The following is a 15912-nucleotide window of genomic DNA, read 5'->3' on the forward strand; positions in this document are numbered from 1 at the left end:
GCTTGTAGATGGACCTTAAATCTTTTCAAGTAATGGGCCATTCCGATCAGACCAAATTATATTTGTAATTCTGGACTGAACTTGGACTTCGATTTTTTTTTTGGGTTAATTATTTTTGTTTTTGGACTTATTTCTAGGCCCGGGCAAAATTGAGTGTCTACACGAACAAATTGAAAATAAATTTTAAAAAATATGTATACTTAAATAATACTAAGATATATGCAACTTAACAAGAAAATATCTCTAAAATAATAACAAAATTAACAATAAAACAAGTGTTATACAATATCCAAACAATAACAACAAAATAGTAGCAATATAATAATGAAATGGTAGTAAAATAGGGAGAAAACAATAAGAAAATATCATTAAAATAACAAAAAAATAGCAGATTTTTTTTGGCATTTAGTGAATTCGGGCTAGGCTGGGCTGGGCTCAGGCCATAAATATATTACCTGAAGCCCGGCTCATTTTTAAAACAGGCCTTATTTTTTTGCCCAATACCATTTTTCAAGCCTATATTTTTGCCAAAACCCTCCCACTTTTCAGGTGGACCTTCGGGTCGGGTCTGGTGGCCTAGCCCATGAACAGGTCTAACTTTTACCAAAAATTTTAAGTTATATTAATATTATTTTTTTATAAAAAGCATAAAAAGCTTTGGTAAAAGTTAAAAAATTTGGTGTGCACTATCAGTGTGCAATATGATGCCTTCGGAGTACGGTTGGGTCAAATTAAATGCAGATGGGTCTGTTTCGAATAATACTAATGGTGTGTCGATAGAAGGAGTTTTTAGAGACTTGGCTGTAAACTGGTTACATGGCTTGACAATGAGAATTGGGAAGGAAAGAATTTTTAAAGTTGAACCTAGAGCTATTTTGGAATGACTCCAAATTGCATAAGAAGCTCGCTGTAGAAATTTGGATCTGGAATGTAACAATGCGATGGTAGTTGAATCGATTTTGGCTGGAGGGGTTGTTGTCAATAGAATGATAAAGCTGCTGTAGAAGCCCAAATTGCCCGAGCCCGATTATATCAAAGCCCGATTATATCAAAACTCAACCAAACCTCTAAACCCACTAAAACCCTTAACCCATGACCCATTTACATCTACCCAAACCCATTACAAAACCCAAATATTAAACCCAATTCAAAAGCCCATTAAGCCCCCCCCAAAAAAACCTAACCCAAAAAAAAAAAAAAAAAAAACTTAACTCCCCCCCCAAAAAAAAACCAAGAAACCCTAGCCACCTAGCCACTTTCCCACTTGCCCCATTTTTCCTCCCATTTTTGATATCCATTGTCTACCACCACCACCTACAAAATAGAAAAAGAAAATAATAGAAAATCATGTAAAAGATGGCTATAAAAAGCCATTCAAAAATCATGTAAGGGGGATTTTACAAAGATTGAAAAGGAGACAAACACAAAATCCTTCAAATTTTGAACACAAAAGAAATATCAATAAAAGGTTGCATTTTTCTTTTTCCTCTTCTTTCGAATCTTTTTCTTTCTTTTTTGTGTTGTTTTTTCTTTCTTTATATATACATATATTGTTAAGAAAAAAAATTTTATTTTTCCGCCATAGTAGGTGGTGGCATGATGGTTGACGACAGGCGATGACCGACGATCGACCAGTGACCAGTCCCCTTGGCGGATTTCCTTTCCCCCTCTCTCTCTCTTCTTTCCCCTTCTTTTTTTAGGTATTTTATATATATTATGTATATATTTTTAATGCCATTAGTTATATATTTCTTATGTATTTATTCTTAAATACTATTATATACATATATATATATATTTTAAATACCATATTGTGTATATATTATTATTACAAATTATTACTATTGCTAGTATTATTATAACTATTATTATATTAGTGTATATTTTATGTACATATGTATATATATATATATTTTGCACATATCATTATTTTATATTATTGTTGTAAATTTTTATGTATATATTTTTTATGTACGTTTCCTAATATTTTCTTTTATTGTAGATATTATTATTATTATTATTATTATTACATACTTTTATTATATGCATATATATATATGTATTTTTATGTACATATTATTATTTTATATTATTATTACCAAATATATCATTTTTCCTATTTTATTATTAGTACATGATTTGTTTTTATTTTGTAAATATCATTATTATTGTTACTCTAATATTCTTGTATTCCATGTTAATATTTTTCATTAATGATATCATTTTTTCGTCCTTTATCTATTTTTAATTTCTCACTTTAGGAATATTTTTCTCATGTTTTAATTAATTTCAAAATAAGGCACAATGTACCGATTTAATATTAAGCCATCGATTTCATCGTTATGTTGGGTGAAATTGTGGCTTGTGTTAAAAAACAGGACACCCTTTCTAAAAAAATCGAAAACTAAAATTCTCATTTTCAATCGGATCACGACTAAATATTATATTGAACTCGTATTTTTGAAAATCAAGTCAACACATGTTTATAAGATACCAATTTTGGGCGTCGCGAGGTGCTAATACCTTCCTCACGCGTAACTGGCTCCCGAACCCCAATTTTTCTCTGGACTTTCATGTAGACCTAAATTTGGCCTTCTTTTTGTTTTAAAATAATTTTATTAGGTGTCCGATCACACCTATAAAAAAGGATCGGTGGCGACTCCCTTTGTTAATAAAATCGAAAGTTGGTTTTCAAATGTTTAATAAATCACCACAATTAGCGACCAAGCGAAACTAAATTTTTTTTACGTCGCTACAGCTGGCGACTCCACTGGGGAACTCCATTTTTGAGAGTCGAGTTGAATTAAATGCGTGTTGTCAAAATTTTCAAATTTCCGTGTTCAAATTAATATTTAATCATGATCCTTAAGTTTTGTTTTCGAAAAAATCATACATACGTATCTCCTAATTTGTTTTATCTTTCGTTTTAGTTTTGTAATTTTAAAATAAATGGAAGGATTGCAAGTTTCTCCCACATACCGTGCACTTGCATTTTGCATAACATAAGCTCTCTACCCGGGCTCTGTCCGTTTAAGTGAAAGTAAACGCTATGCCTTCGTGAGTTAACTCGTCCCTCCACACAGGCTAGTGAATACTTTTAGGTTACATATGACTTATGCTTTCGTGAGTTAACTTGTCCCTCCGCATAGGCATAAGTAAATGTAATCCCTCGAATTGAACTCGTGAGCCTGTGATGGGTTATGACCGAGGCTTCGTGCTAATCTTAGCAGATGATAGTATGAGCAATTCGAGTACCTGTCTAGAACCAAAACCGCATATAGTGAACCATACGAGCCACCCAACTAGAGCCATGCCAAACCTCCGCTCGTTTAGTAGTCACCGAAATAAGTACACGGGAAAAGCACATATTACCTTCTATTTCTTTTACATTTGTGCTTTCTAAGCAAGGGAATCGAGTCCACTGGACCAAGTAGCTTAATTTGTTAGATTTTCCACAGTTTTTCTCTGTTTATATGTGTTGCGCTAACCAAGGTCGTTTGTCCATATTTTTATTTTTCATCATGCATCGAAGGCATCTTGTTAGGAAGGTGTTGATTAGAGATTGGTTGCCAAAAACGAGTTTCTAATAGAGGAGTCAATTATACGAGTGACCGAAATGTTGTGTAATACTCCTTTGATTAAGGAAATGCCTAAATAGGGGCTATCTTGAAATTAACACCAAATTTTTGCATATTCATTCATGACTGACATTCATTTGACATTCATGCATTCATTCATGCATTCATTCATACATTGCATATCCCATACTCGGTATTGAAGATAAAATATATAATTCGCAGTTGTAATACCACAAGACTGGAACCACGTCATCCGTATAAAACGCGCCGACAAGCTAGAGTAATGGAGGCTGAATTCAATGAGAGAATTGGAAGGATGGAACGGGCTCAAAAGGAATTACAAGAGCAACTAGCCAAATCGCAACAAGAAACGAGAGACCTAATGGTGAGATCTCGAGAGGAATCACTCGAGCAAAGAGATCAGATGGCCAAAATGATGGAGATGGTGACAACTTTGGTCAAAGGAAAAGGACCCGTGCAGAACCCCGATGTTATGGAACCTCAGTCAAGAATTCACCACGATCAGGATCCACTCTATCCCCGGATTCACTCCACCACCGCATATACAACACAAAGAGGGTATACTTAAGGGAACCCACATTCTTGGAACAACGACCTATGCCACTGCTCCACCCACTAACTGGGCAAGGAATATTCGTGTCGAACCTGGGGCAAGCCCTGCCGATCCACTAGTTCCAGATCCGGACGACCCAAAAAAGGTAGCCAAGTTGAAATTGGATAATCATGATGCAAAATATAGAAGTCTAGAGGAAAGACTCAAAGCAATCGAAGGCACTGAAGTCTTCTCCGCACTAGGTGCCAAAGAACTCAGTTTGGTACCTGATCTAATCTTGCCTCCGAAATTCAAGGCGCCTGATTTTGAAAAGTATGATGGGACAAGGTGCCCAAAAGCACATCTCATCATGTTCTGTCGAAAAATGACCTGTTATGTGAACGAGGATAAGCTACTTATACATTTCTTTCAAGATAGTCTAATAGGATCAGCTCTTCGGTGCTACAACCAACTTAGTAGAGAAAAGATTCGATCCTGGAAGGACTTGGAATCAGCATTTTGCGAGCAGTACAAGCATGTGTAGGATATGGTGCCAGACCGGATGACCTTGCAAATGATGGAGAAAAAGCCATCAGAAACCTCCAGATAGTATGCGCAGAGATGGAGAGACGTCTCGGCCCAAGCGGAACCCCCACTAACAAAAACGGAGATAACCGTTTTCTTTATCAACACCTTAAGGGCGCCATTTTATGACAAATTAGTGGGAAGTGCCACGAAAGAGTTTGCGGATATTGTAATATCTGGTGAGCTCATAGAGAATGCCGTCAAGAGCGGTAGAATGGAAAGTCAAGAAAGTTCAAGAAGGGCAGCGCCCATGAAGAAGAAAGAACCAGAAGCCCACATGGTGGGAATGGGAAGCCGTTATGCCCCTAACTTATATCCAAACCAACCCCGACCTCGAAATTATCCACCTCTGAATTTCTATTACCCTCCTCAAACCCCTTACTACCAAACACCGCCTCCTTACTCTTCTTACCCCGTTTATGCCACAAGTAACCCGAGACCAACCACCATATTCCCACAAAATACAATACCCGTCCAAGGTCAACCCAAAAACGAGCAGAGGCCAGCAAAACCCAATTCCGAGAGACCACAATTTACCCCTATTCCTGTGTCATATGGGGAACTGTACCCAAAACTTTTGGAGAAGCAATTGATATCCCCGCATTATATGGCACCATTGAGGCCCCCATACCCGAAATGGTACGACCCAAACGCTAGTTGTGCATAACATGTGGGAAACCAGGGACATTCCACGGAAAATTGCCTAGCCTTTAAAAAGAGAGTTCAAGGACTAATTGATGCGGGTATCCTACGATTCAATAGTGCCAGTAATGCAACTGAGAACCCGTTCCCTAACCATACTGAAGGGAATGTGAGCACAGTGGGGAAAGAAGATGAATGGCAAGTCAGAAAATGTGTTTCAGAAATAAGGACGCCTCTGCAGAAAATCTGGGAGGTACTGGTTAAGAATGGATTGCTCTGTCGCCCCGACGATAATCTCAGAAAAGAATGTCAGGTTTTTTGTAATTTTTATGGAATTGTAGGGCACGACATTCAATCATGCGAGGAATTTAAAAGGTTACTGCAAGACCGGATAGATAATAAGGAGATTGAAATCATTAATGAAGGAGAGGACAATGAGAAAGAAGTATGTACCTCCGACAATCAATCGACAGGTTGTCCGTATAGCGCCGATCGACCATTCGTAATTTATTACGATACAAGGAAGGAACCGGTGAAACCAAAAATGATAATTGAAATACCGTCTCCTTTCCCTTACAAGGACAATAAAGTAGTACCATGGAAATATGACGTTAATATCGTCACACCTGAAGATGAAAAACCCAAAGCCATGACTGGAAGCGTCGGGGAAGTAGGTCATTTCACTCGTAGTGGAAGATGTTATTCGAAGGAGATAAAGAAGAGTAGTGACTTGAAACAGAAAGGAAAAGCACCGATGCACGTGACCGAAGATGAGCATGAAACTGTGCCTGAACAAGAAGCTAAAAAGCCTGTGGACGAGGAGGAAGCATAGGAATTCTTAAAATTTATCAAGCATAGTGAGTACAACGTAGTAGAACAATTGAGTAAGCAGTCAGCGCGAATGTCGGTATTATCTCTGCTATTGAATTCAGAACCACACCGGAACGCTCTGCTGAAAGTGTTAAATCAAGCTTATGTGGCAAACAATGTATCCGTTGAAAAACTGGATAGATGGATGAACAACTTGAATGCGGATAATTTTATTTCTTTTAGTGATGATGAAATACCGCCCAATGGTAGAGGCTTAATGAAAGCATTGCACAACCCGTTGTAAGGGCTATATAATACCGAACGTGCTCATCGATAATGGATCGGCACTCAATGTCATGCCTTTGGCCACACTTTCCAAGATTCCGATGGATTTGTCCTATCTAAGGCCCTGCCATTCTACAGTAAGGGCATTCGATGGAACAAGACAAGAAGTTATGGGAAAAATCGAGATCCTTCTAGAAGTGGGTCCCTACATATACGATGTTGAGTTTCAAGTCATGGACATTACACCATCATACAATTGTCTCTTGGAAAGACCTTGGATCCATTCTGCTGGAGCAGTCCCATCATCCCTCCATTAAAAGGTGAAATTTATCATGGATGGCTGTTTGGTCACTGTCGAGGGAGAAGAAGACATTGTAGCATCTATTTCTGCCGACGCACCATATATTGAAGTGAGTAAAGACGCTCTGGAATGTTCCTTCCGATCTCTTGAATTTGTCAATGCCACATTCGTCATTGAGGGAAAGCAGAATTCCCGAGCCAAAGCGCCGAGAAATACCAAGATGGGTGTCAAGTTAACTGTAGGAAAGGGAGCCCGAACAAGGAAAGGTTTGGGAAGGTACCTGCAAGGAATAGTCAGGGCTTTAAAGCCAGTGCACCACAGGGCCCGTTACGGTTTGGGGTTCCAGCCTGACATGCGTCAAAGAAGAAGACAGTGGAAGAAGGATCAAGAGAGAAGAATTGCAAGAACTTTGGGCCGAGAACCAGAATGGGAACCAATAGAGTACCCTCCTTTGTCAAAAACATTTACATCTGCGGGAATGATGTACCCTGGACAAGATGATCCACGAAACATGCTGGGGTTAATTGAAAGGGGTTTTCAGAATGTCAGTATAAATGTCATTGACAAAGGGGCTGGTGCAAGTAAAGATGTCTCGAGGATACGCCCTTGCCCTCCTGGTTTCATGTTGAACAATTGGATTGCCGATGAGCTTCTTGTAGTTTATAAGTCTTCAGAGTAATGCTAAACATTAACCTTCTATTGTGTCCTTAGATATAATAGAATTCTTTTGTAAGAGCTTGCATTCGCTCTTTATCATTTAAATGAATATCAATGAAGATGCATTTTGTCACGATTTTTCGCATTATCACTAATTTCATAATCATTTTCTCATTTCATAGCCTATCCTTACCTTTGCCTCATTGCCATGACATAACATTTTGTTTGTTGTTTCCAATACTTGGATGTCCCTCTATAGCTTCCTTTTCCATTCAACTTTCGGTGCTCGGATATTGACGACATGAATAACCCTGCTATCTGAATCTTGAAATTGATTTTGAGAAAATGTTTGCTTAAGAGAATTTAAAGCCGAAGAAAATGCTGAAGATTATGTCTCGTCTCCTGAATTGTTAAGAATGGAGGAACAAGAGGATAAACAGATTTTGCCTCATGAAGAATTTGTGGAAACAATAAATTTGGGCACTGAAGAGAGGAAACAAGAAGTGAAGATTGGGACTTCTATTTCAGAGAGTACCAGGCATAGTTTGATCACTTTACTCCGCGAATACAAAGATGTTTTTGCATGGTCATACCAGGACATGCCAGGGCTAGATGAAGATTTTGTGGTCCATAAGCTCCCATTAAAGCCAGAATGCAAGCCTATCCAGCAAAAATTAAGACGGATGAGACCCGAAATGCTGTTGAAGATAAAAGAGGAAGTCAAGAAGCAATTTGATGCTGGCTTCCTACAAACCTCCAAATATCCAGAATGGGTGGCTAACATAGTCCCGGTACCAAAGAAAGATGGCAAAGTACGAATGTGCATGGATTACCGTGACCTGAATCGAGCAAGCCCAAAAGATAATTTTCCCTTGCCACATATTGACACGTTGGTGGACAACACAGCAAAACATTCATTATTTTCTTTCATGGATGGATTCTCGGGGTATAATCAGATCAAGATGGCCCTTGAGGATATGGAGAAAACTACCTTCATAACAATGTGGGGAACGTTCTGCTACAAGGTGATGCCATTCGGGTTAAAGAATGCTGGGGTAACATATTAGAGGGCTATGGTAACGTTATTCCATGACATGATGCATAAAGAAATAGAGGTCTACGTCGACGACATGATTGCTAAATCCCGAGGGGAAGAAGAGCATGTAGTGAACCTCAAGAAGTTGTTCGAAAGGATGAGAAAGTTTCAGCTAAAGCTTAATCCAGCCAAATGTACATTTGGGGCTACCTCGGGAAAGTTGCTAGGCTTCATTGTTAGTGAAAGAGGTATCGAAGTTGATCCAGATAAAATAAAAGCCATCCAAGAATTACCACCTCCGCGCACGTAAAAGGAAGTTAGAGGATTTTTAGGGAGGTTAAACTACATCGCCCGATTTATCGCTCAACTTACCAACCAATGCGACCCAATCTTTCGGCTTCTTCGAAAACATAACCCGGGAGAATGGAACGAGGAATGCCAGGTGGCCTTTGATAAGATAAAACAATATTTGTCCAGTCCTCCAATGCTAGTACCGCCAACTCCTGGAAGACCATTAATATTGTATTTGACTATGTTCGAAAGTTCAATGGGTTACGTACTGGGGCAACACGACGAGTCAGGAAAGAAAGAAAAAGCGATCTACTACCTTAGTAAAAAGCTCACTGAATATGAGTCAAAATATTCGTTCATTGAGAAATATTGTTGCGCTCTGGTTTGGGTAGCTCGGAGACTTAGACAATATATGTTGTATCACACGACATGGCTAATTTCAAAGTTGGACCCAATAGAATACATGATGGAATCACCGGCACTATCAGGAAGAATGGCACGATGGCAGATCCTCCTTTCGGAATATGACATTGCCTATGTAAGTCAGAAGTCGATAAAAGGGAGCGCAATAGCTGACTTCTTAGCAACTCGAACGACAGAGGAATATGAGCCTTTAAGATTCGATTTCCCAGACAAAGACTTAATGTGCCACAGAAATAGAATCCGAGTCATCAAAGGACAAGTCATGGAAGATGTGCTTTGATGGTGCGTCAAATGCTTTAGGGCATGGAATTGGAGCAATCCTGGTATCACCAGACGGGAATCATTATCCGTTCACTGCAAGACTAAACTTCTTCTGTACCAATAATATCGCAGAATATGAGGCCTGTATCATGGGGCTTCGTGCAGCTATCGAACGAAACATCGAGATCTTGGAGGTGTACAGGGACTCAGCCCTAGTGATTTACCAAATCCGTGGAGAGTGGGAAGTGAGGGACTCAAAATTGATTAAGTACAGCAATTTAGTGGCTGGATTGATCAAGGAATTCAAAGAAATAACTTTTCATTACTTCCCACGAGAAGAGAACCAACTGGCTGATGCCCTGGCCACTTTGGCTTCAATGTTCAAAGCAAGTAGAGAAGCAGAAATAATGCCCCTCAAAATGAGCATATACGAGGTCCCCGCACATTTGTTGTAGCATTGAGAAAGAAGTAGACGGACGGCCTTGGTTCCATGATATCTTAGAATATATCAAGAATCAAAGGTATCCGAACAAGCGAATGAGAACGATAAAGAACAATTAGAAGAATGGCGGTGGATTTGTTCTTGATGGGGATATCCTGTATAAAGAGGAAAGGATCGGATGCTTTTGAGATGTGTGGATGATGTTGAAGCCAAAAGATACTTGAAGATGTCCATGAGGGAATCTGGGACACATGCCAATGGTTTCAGATGGCGTAAAGACTATGAGACTCGGTCGGTTACTGGTTGACGATGGAAAGCGATCGCATTAGTTTTGCCGAAAATGCCACAAATGTCAAATCTCTACGATAAAATTCATGTAGCCCTTCGCCCTTCACGTCATGACTTCTCCGTGGCCTTTTTCTATGTAGGGCATGGATGTCATAGGGCCTATTTTCCCGAAAGCTTCTAATGGACATCAATTCATTTTTGTAGTCATTGATTACTTCACAAAATGGATAGAAGCCGCTTCATTTGCCAATGTGACCAAGACTGCAGTTTGCAGGTTTTTGAAGAAGGAAATCATTTGTCGATATGGTTTGCCTGAAAGAATCATTTGAGATAACGCCATGAATCTGAATAACAAGATGATGAAGGAAGTATGCGAGCAATTCCAAATAAAGCATCATAACTCCTCGCCCTATCGCCCAAAGATGAACGGGGCTATTGAAGCAGCCATTAAAAATATTAAGAGGATCATTGGGAAAATGACTGAGACATTTAAAGATTGGCACGAGAAGCTTCCATTTGCTTTGTTTGCATATCGGACATCTGTACGAACATTTACGGGAGCAACTCCTTTCTCTCTGGTTTATAGAATGGAAGCTGTGCTACCTATCGAGGTTGAGATCCCTTCTCTATGAGTCTTAATGGAATCGAAGTTAGAAGAAGCAGAATAGGTACAAGCTCGATATGATCAGCTGAACCTTATTGAAAAAAAGCGTCTCAGGGCAATTTGTCACGGGCAGATGTACCAAAAAAGAATGATCGCAGCCCATGACAAGAAGGTACGACCAAGAGAATTCCATGAAGGAGAACTCGTGCTGAGAAAAATTCTCCCAATACAAAAAGATCTGCGAGGGAAATGGGCACTAAACTGGGAAGGACCGTACGTCGTAAAGAAGGCATTCTCAGGAGGAGCTTTGATCCTTACTGAGATGGATGGGAAAGAGTTGTCGAATCCAGTGAACTCAGATGCTGTGAAGAAATAGTATGCTTAAGATGAAAACCCGAAAAGGACATCTTAAAAAAAAAAGGGATCAAGGCGAAAACCCAAAAAAGGCGTCTTGATTAGTACAAAAAGATTAGGATGAAAACCCGAGAGGGCGTCCTAATGAAACAAACCTGGCGGTCGAACGATAGGTCAAGGAGTGAGGCTACAGTATTTGAAGCATTTCTGAAAGCTCGAAATCTTCTACGCAAGAAGCCGCCCTCGAAAAGATTTTTGATTGAGGAACGAGGAAGAGTTCATGTGTTGAATATCTAGAGCATTTGTATCCATTGAATACGATCCTTTCTTTCTTTTTGACATTTTTTACTCTCATTGTTTAACTTGCTTTGTTTGCCACATTTGAAATAGATGAATATGAAATATCATTTTTGTCCCTATCTGACCTTTTTCATGCATCTCATTATGTGTTTATTTACATGATAAATGGTGAAATGACATACTCTAAACAAAAGAAATGTTAAGCATTACGGATGAAAATTTGATAAGCACAAGAGTCTCAAAGTAAGAACAAAGTTCAATCAAGGCGGAAGAGTGATATCGAGAAACGTCGATTCTTGGTGAAGCTTGAAAGCGGTATAAGGCTCGAAGAGAAAGTCGAGAATCAAAGCAATGAACACGGATCCTCAACAATCGTGGCTAAATGGACATACGACAAACATGCTTAAGGAGCCTTTGCATAATCATGTAGGCATAAAAGCATTTAAGACAAACATGTGCATATCATGATAACATCATACATGGCATATCTGGTACTCCAACAGAGCAAGAAATCTTGAATGAGAGTCGATCAATCAAAGGAAAAGACACCGAATTCTACCAAAGGATGAGTTTTGGTATTTTGATGTTTTTAATTCATGCTTTTCAAGGAAATCAACTCATATTACGAGAGATGAGTTGAGCCTCAAGACACGTTGAGGTATTTTAATTTTTGTTTTCAAAATCAACTCATATTATGAGAAGTGAGTTGAGCCTCGGGCACGTTGAGGTATTTTTAGTTTATGTTTTAAATTGACTCATATTGCGAGAGGTGAGTTAAGCCTTTTAATTTTGTTTTTCAAAATCAACTCATATTGCTAGAGGTGAGTTGAGCCTCGGGCACCTGTTGAGGTATTTTCAATTTTGTGTTTTAATTTCAACTCATATTGCGAGAGGTGAGTTGAGCCTCAGTCACGTTGAGGTATTTTCAATTCATTTTCAATTTACGTTGTTCAAGAATTAACTCATATTACGAGAAGTGGGTTGAACCTTTTAATTTCTACTTTTTCAAAATCAGCTCATATTGCGAGAGGTGAGTTGAGCCTCAGTCCACTGAGGTATTTTCAATTTTGTTTTCAATTTATGTTGTTCAAGAATCAACTCATATTGCGAGAGGTGGGTTGAACCTTTTAATTTCTACTTTTTCAAAATCAGCTCATATTGCGAGAGGTGAGTTGAGCCTCGGTTCACATCTTTGAGGTATTTTCAATTTCATCTTTCAAAAAATTCAACTCATATTGCGAGAAATGAGTTGAGCCTCAAGACACGTTGAGGTAATTTCAATTTCTGTTCAAAATGAGTTGAGCCTCAAGACACGCTGAGGTAATTTCAATTTCTGTTTTCAAAATTCAACTCATATTGCGAGAAATGAGTTGAGCCTCAAGACATGCTGAGGTATTTTCAATTTCTGTTTTTCAAAAAAAATCAACTCATATTGCAAGAGGTGAGTTGAGCCTCGGGACATGCTGAGGTAATTTCAATTTCTGTTTTCAAAATTCAACTCATATTACGAGAAATGAGTTGAGCCTCAAGACACGTTGAGGTATTTTCAATTTCTGTTTTCAAAAATCAACTCATATTGCGAGAGGTGAGTTGAGCCTCGGTTCACATGCTGAGGTATTTTCAATTTCTGCCTTTCAAAAAAAAAAATCAACTCATATTGCGAGAGGTGAGTTGAGCCTCAGGACACGCTGAGGTAATTTTAACTTCTATTGTCAAAAAAATCAACTCGTATTCCGAGCGGCGAGTTGAGCCTCAGGTCACACGCCGAAGTATTTTCAATTTTCGTTTTTCAATTTCTGCCTTTCAAAAAAAATTGACTCATATTGCGAGAGGTGAGTTGAGCCTTGGCTCACGCTATTGAGCTATTTTCAATTCATCTTTCAAAAAATCAACTCATATTGCGAGAGGTGAGTTGAGCTTCAGATCACACACTGAGGTATTTTTTTTTTACTTCAATTTATATTCTTCAAAAATCAACTCATATTACGAAAGGTGAGTTGAGCCTTAAGTCACATATCGAGGTATTTTCAAAATCTGCTTTTCAAGATTCAAAAATCAACTCATATTGCGAGAGGTGAGTTGAGCCTTGGCTCACGCGCTTAGCTGTTTTCAATTTCTATTTTTATTGTCTATTTTTAGAGAGTCAATTCATATTGCGAAAATGAGTTGAGCTCAGGAGCACATGCCGAGTAGAGAATAAAGATTGAAGCTGATTGAAGACGTCAGATTCTGTCTCCTTAAAGTTGCAGTGGAGTTGTTCAAGGACATCAGATCTTGCCTTTCTGAAGTCGCAGAAGAAAAGACCACAAACCTTATCTCACTGAAGTGATAGAAGAGCAGATTGAAGTTGTAGATCTCACCTTTCTGAAGTTACAGTGAAGTAGGTCGAAGCCATAAATTTCATATCCTTGAAGTTACATTGGAACAGATTGAAGCTACAAGGCGTATATCATAAGATGCAGTGGAGTGAACCAAAGCTACAAGATGCGGTGGATGAAAAGGACTAACTAAACAAGAAGAGTTCCAAAGCAAGTCAAGACCTAGCAAGACCGGGCAAATTTGGTCTTCCTTGAAAGTCTTTGCTCTATTATCGTTGCACGACAATGAGCAAAGAGGGGCAGCTGTAGAAGCCCAAATTGCCCGGGCCCGATTATATCAAAACCCAACCAAACCTCTAAACCCACTAAAACCCTTAACCCATGACCCATTTACATCTACCCAAACCCATTACAAAAACCAAATATTAAACCCAATTCAAAAGCCCATTAAACCCCCCAAAAAAACCTAACCCCAAAAAAAAAAAGAAAAACCTAACTCCCCCCCAAAAAAAAAACCAAGAAACCCTAGCCACCTAGCCACTTTCCCACTTGCCCCATTTTTCCTCCCATTTTTGATATCCATTGTCTACCACCACCACCTACAAAATAGAAAAAGAAATAATAGAAAATCATGTAAAAGATGGCTATAAAAAGCCATTCAAAAATCATGTAAGGGGGGGATTTTACAAAGATTGAAAAAGGAGACAAACACAAAATCCTTCAAATTTTGAACACAAAAGAAACATCAATAAAAGGTTACATTTTTCTTTTTTCCTCTTCTTTCGAATCTTTTTCTTTCTTTTTTGTGTTGTTTTTTTCTTTCTTTATATATACATATATTGTTAAGAAAAAATTACCTTTTCCACCACCGTGGGCGGTGGCAATTGGTAACTCGACGATGGGTAATGACGACGATCGACCAAGTGACGGTCCCCTTAGCCGGATTTCCTTTCCCCCTCCCTTCTCTCTTCTTCCCCCCCTTTTTTTAGGTATTTTATATATATTATGTATATATTTTTAATGCCATTAGTTATATATTTCTTATGTATATATTCTTAAATACTATTATATAAATATATATATATTAAATACCATATTGTGTATATATTATTATTACAACTTATTACTATTGCTAGTATTATTATAACTATTATTATATTAGTGTATATTTTATGTACATATGTATATATATATATATATATATATATTTGCACATATCATTATTTTATATTATTGTTGTAAATTTTTATGTATATATTTTTATGTAAGTTTCCTAATATTTTCTTTTATTGTAGATATTATTATTATTATTACATACTTTTATTATATGCATATATATATATATATGTATTTTTATGTACATATTATTATTTTATATTATTATTACCAAATATATCATTTTTCCTATTTTATTATTAGTACATGATTTGTTTTTATTTTGTAAATATCATTATTATTGTTATTCTAATATTCTAGTATTCCATGTTAATATTTTTCATTAATGATATCATTTTTTTTCGTCCTTTATCTATTTTTAATTTCTCACTTTAGGAATATTTTTCTCATGTTTTAATTAATTTCAAAAATAAGGCAATGTACCGATTTAATATTAAGCCATCGATTTCATCGCTATGTTGGGTGAAATTGTCGGCTTGTGTTAAAAAACAGGACACCCTTTCTAAAAAAAATCGAAAACTAAAATTCTCATTTTTCAATCGGATCACGATTAAATATTATATTGAACTCGTATTTTGAAAATCAAGTCAACACATGTTTATGAGATACCAATTTTGGGCGTCATGAGGTGTTAATACCTTCCTCACGCAGAATCGACTCCGAACCCCAATTTTCTCTCGGACTTTCATGTAGACCTAAATTTGGCCTTCTTTTTGTTTTAAAATAATTTTATTAGGTGTCCGATCACACCTATAAAAAGGATCGATGGCGACTTCCTTTGTTAATAAAATTGAAAGTTGGTTTTCAAATGTTTAATAAATCGCCACAATTAGCGACCAAGCGAAACTAAATTTTTTTTACGTCGCTACAGCTGCAACTAATTGATCAAATCCTAAAACATAACTGGAGTGTGTAAATTCGATATATTCCTAGAGACCAGAACAAAGTTGCTGACCATATGGCTAAACTAGCTTATAATAACCTTAATAGTTTACAGAGATTTGAAGA

The 15912-nt window shown here is 37.6% G+C and overlaps 1 pseudogene; it reads left to right on the top strand.

Annotated features, from left to right (window-relative positions):
- The first annotated feature begins 701 nt into the window (after positions 1–701).
- On the top strand, positions 702–9796 carry LOC128293764 (uncharacterized; annotated as a pseudogene).
- Positions 9797–15912: the final 6116 nt, after the last annotated feature.

Source organism: Gossypium arboreum, chromosome 6, assembly GCF_025698485.1.
Source record: "Gossypium arboreum isolate Shixiya-1 chromosome 6, ASM2569848v2, whole genome shotgun sequence".
NCBI classification, from domain to species: domain Eukaryota; kingdom Viridiplantae; phylum Streptophyta; class Magnoliopsida; order Malvales; family Malvaceae; genus Gossypium; species Gossypium arboreum.